The following is a 4599-nucleotide window of genomic DNA, read 5'->3' as shown; positions in this document are numbered from 1 at the left end:
AAGCAAAGCATGTGATCTGCTATCTGAAGGAAGTGTTTTGCTGCTACAAGCAACAATGAGAAATGCATTACTATATACAGTAATTGTCGAATGATGCATTATTAATAGCATTTCACTTAAGTTTACAACGTACTGGGCTTCCCCACAAACTTAATGTTTTTGATAGTATATGTAGCTGTGACGAGGCAGGCGTGACGAGAGCCGTGGGAGGTGCAAGCGACGCCGGTGATGCGATTGCTAATGAGCGTCAGCTGGGCGCCACACCGGCCTCTTATCTCTCACGGAGGAGATCGGAAGCATAAAAGGCCGAGCGGCAGGAGTATACGGCGAGAGAGGACCGGGCCCGAACATTAGTTAAGTTTTGTTTATGTTCGTGTGGCCGGCAGTCGTCCGTGAGGGGCTGCCGGCCTGTTTTTACTGTTGGATTTTTGCGTATTTATTTTTGATTAAATGTTTTGAATGTTCGCCGGTTCCCGCCTCCTTCCTTCCCTTTTATTGAACTTGCTACAGTGGTGCCGAAACCCGGGAGGAAGGAGGGACATGCTGTCGAAGAGCCCTCGCCGCTGAGGGGGATCGCGGTGCCGAAGAGTTCGGGCAGCGCGGACGAGAGAGGTCCGCGAGCGGCTGCCCGAGGCGGTGGTGCTGGCGCGTGTGCCCGCACGGGACGAAGACCTCGCGCCGTGTCCTGGGTCTGAGGTGGGGTGGCTGCTGTCCGCGAGGGAGCGGAGAGGTCAGCCCTGCTTGCCATTGGCCGTTGCCTGCTACCGTCCGCCGGATCGGGGAGGAGCAGTAAGCGGGGGACCTGCTGCCGGCTGCCCTCGGTCGGAGGAGCCACCGCCGGCCGCCAGGACACGAGGACCTCGCTGCCGTGCCCCTGGGTCTGAGGTGGGGTGGCTGCCTTCCGGGAGGGAGCGGAGGAGTCAGCCCCGCTTGCCATGGGCCGGAGCCTGCTGCCATCCGCTGCGTAGGGGAGGAGCAGGAAGCGGGGGACTTCCTGCCGGCTGCCCTCATCCGGACGAGCCATCGCCGGCCGCCAGGGGGCGGAGGAGGAGCGAGGGAGCTTCCAGTACCACTGCATGGCACTTCGAAGAAGAGCCTCTCGGCTGGTTGAGGACCGAGCGACAGCGTGTCGGGGAACCGGACAAATTTTTTTTCCCTCTCTCCCCTCTCCCGCCCCTGGTGCTTCCGTCTCCGTTCGTCTCGTCGGTCCATACCCCCAGGTGCTGGGGCCATTGGGACTGGCCCCCCGGGGGAGTAGGCACAGTCCTGTGGGTAACCCCCGGCCTGTGAGGGGCGATGGGGGTATGTGACGAGGGAGGCGTGACGAGAGCCATGGAAGGAGCAAGCGATTGCTGCGATTGGTGGTGCGATTGCTAATGAGCGTCAGCTGGGCGCCACACCGGCCTCTTATCTCTCACGGAGGAGATCGGAAGCATAAAAGGCCGAGCGGCAGGAGTATACGGCGAGAGGGGACCGGGCCCGGACATTAGTTAAGTTTTGTTTATGTTCGTGTGTTCCCGTTTTTACTTTTGTATTTTTGTGTATTTATTTTTGATTAAATGTTTTGAATGTTCGCCGGTTCCTGCCTTCTTCTTTCCCTTTTATTGAGCTTGCTACAGTAGCTTTTTTAGTATAGTGTAGCGCTTACTTTTTAATGCTGTCTTAGGTTGCATATAGTGGCGGACCCCTCACTGTTGGCCAAAAAGATACTTACTGTTTAAAGGGACAGTTCAACCAAAAACAAGAATTCTGTCATCATTTACTCACCCTCGTGTTGTTCCAAATCTGAATACCTTTTTTAAGGAGGATATTTGGAAGAATAATTATAACCAAACAGTTCTTGGACCCCAATGGCTACCATAATAGAAAAAATACTTATATAATATATTTTTTTGTTCTGTTGAACACAAAAGAAGATGTTTTGAAGAATGTTGGAAAGCAAACTGTTCTGGGGCACTTTTGTCTACCATTGTCATTTTTCCTACTGCGGTAGTCAATTGGGGTCTGTAAGAACTGCATTTTTCCAAATATCTTTCTCTGTGTTCAACCAAACAAAGAAATTTATACAGGTTAGAAACAACTAGAGAGTGAGTACATGATGACAGAATTTTCATTCTTGGGTTAACTATCCCTGACACTAGTGTCTGTGTTTATCTGTCTGTGTACATGTGTTAAATTGTGTGTTTATATGTTTGCACAGCAGCACATGTTCTTTTGTTGACTAAAAGGTGAATTAGTCTGTCGCATGCAGCTCCTCGCAACTCCTTCACATCTTCACCACAGAAATCACTCATTTTATGTTTGTGCTGTTCTACACATGGTCTTAGTTAAACACCAGAGACAGTTAATGCATGTTTGTTTGTTGTTTTGTTTATTTGTGGGAACAAGCACCAACACAGACCAAACCACAGCTGGAACAACGCTCTGTCGCTGTTTGGGTTTGGGTTCGGGTGCAGATATAAAGCCTTTCACTTCACTAGAATATAAATATGATTCATGCGATTCGCTTGACAAAATATCACTGTTATGTGGGTATCAATGACGTAGAAAAAAACATTACCTTTGTGTTGTCTTCTCTGCGTTTAACAGATTCCACATGGCCAATTCGTGATTCTACCCTTTAATTAAGAATGGTTCTGATTATGTGTGGTTCTGACCACTCCTGAACGCGGCATCATAGGTTTTGTTGATTTTTATTGACTGATGTGGGTCTGAATCAAATTACGTGTTAAATTCCGAATCTGTGTCTTTGCCCAAATCCTAAAAATGTTGTTCAATGCATTTCTCCAGATGTACAACCTTGCCTTTATGTTGCGTACAATTCCCGCCAATGCTATACTGTAACTCTCACAAACACCAAACAGTTTGGTGTACCACGGATATTGGAATTTTGACAATAGCGGTGGGATTCTTCAGACGTCACTTTGTGCAGTTTGCATGCATCTGCTAATAGTTATGCTGGTGTAAAACCTCAATTCAAAGACAAATTCACTGACATTATTGATCCATGTTGTGACTTTGTTTGTTTTGTATTAGAAAGATGCTCAAATTATAAAATTGTTTGCACCTTCCAGATTGAGACTGTCATGGAGAGCATGTTGGTTAGTCTCAAGCACTGCATGGGAAAAATGTTCATAGAAGTGAGTTCGCTCAGAAAAAAATCATTTTTGCCTGTTTTCATTTGTATATTTTGCACACCTAACATAAACATTTGCTGCTTGCAGGACAGAAAGAAAGAAAAGAAGGGTTTGGGGGTGATGGACAGTACTTGAAGAGTAGAGATGATGAAAGATGAGAGGACAGGATGTGGAATGACAACGCTGAAAACGGTTGCACACACACTGACTGATCGCTCCCTCGGGGCCATCAGGGATGTCATTTGGCATTTGCAGTTTGTACCTCCATCATCAGAGGAAGCTAGAAATACGATCACAAGCCACAGAAGACGCACACATAAACACTACTGCTGTTAACTAAACTAATACAAACACACTGTGGGTAAACAACCGGCCATAAATAAACATGCCAAACTGAGTGAAAAATTGACCCACAAATAAAAAGCTTGAAGCCGTCCAAAAGCAAAACAGCCGCTAATACCTTTTTAAGTGTGAGCATGCCACAAATAAATACATGAAGTGTATTTTCATGGCAGATAAGAATAAAAGAGCTCTCAGGAAAGGTGAAAGCGTCTTTAGTGCTTTAGTGTAAGTTGCATCTAGTAACACTTATTTGTCCACCAAGCAACTCATCTCTCTCTCTCTCTCTCTCTCTCTCTCTCTCTCTCTTTCTCTCTCTCTCTCTCTCTCTCTCTCTCTCTCTGTGATCTGAAAAGAGATGAGTTATGTACATCAATACTGTAAGGGTTGAGTAAATGAGCTTTAGATAAGCTCAGTCAATAATAATGATGGATATAATAATGATGGTCATTAGAGTCTTCATAGATGTTGTGTCTGTCAACGTGGGTGTGTAATATGTAATAATATGTGTATAAGTAATATGGTTTTGTCTTTGAAGGATTTAAAAAATTTAAGGTGGTGCAATTATAGTATCAAAACATGGTAGCTTAATATTACCATGGTTCCATACAACATGACATTCCCGTATTTTTAAGAATTTGAGCTATGTAGGATGGATCAACAGCGAACACTAAACCACCTTGAATCAATTTGGGACTTCCTACATTAGCTTTGGTATTGTAGCATCAGCTGTGGTTACTATGCAAAGTTTTTGTAAGGCAATTACAGAACAGTGTAGCCTATGTGATATATAATGAAATGAAAAGTAGTGACCCAGAGTTTATCAATTCAAAACTTCATTCCCAAACAGCTGACGTGTGCTGCTCATCACATTCCATCCGCTCCAAAAAAAATTAGACGGTCAACAAATATAAACCTTTTTTTAACTTCCCGGATTGGTTCAACAGCCTCAGTGTCGACGAGGAAGCGATAATATGTGATGATGATAATATTTTGGAGAATTGACAGTGGCAGGACTGTTTAAATGGGCTGAGGGAAAGAGGCGGGAGCACATGAGGTAGAATCTCTGAGCTCGCGCTGATCTTCAGTCAGTCCTGCGCGCGCTCGCTCGCTCACTGTCCGC

Source organism: Triplophysa rosa, linkage group LG12 (genome assembly GCF_024868665.1).
Source record: "Triplophysa rosa linkage group LG12, Trosa_1v2, whole genome shotgun sequence".
NCBI classification, from domain to species: Eukaryota; Metazoa; Chordata; class Actinopteri; order Cypriniformes; family Nemacheilidae; genus Triplophysa; species Triplophysa rosa.
The sequence above is the reverse complement of the archived record's forward strand: the minus strand, read 5'-3'. Positions refer to the sequence as shown.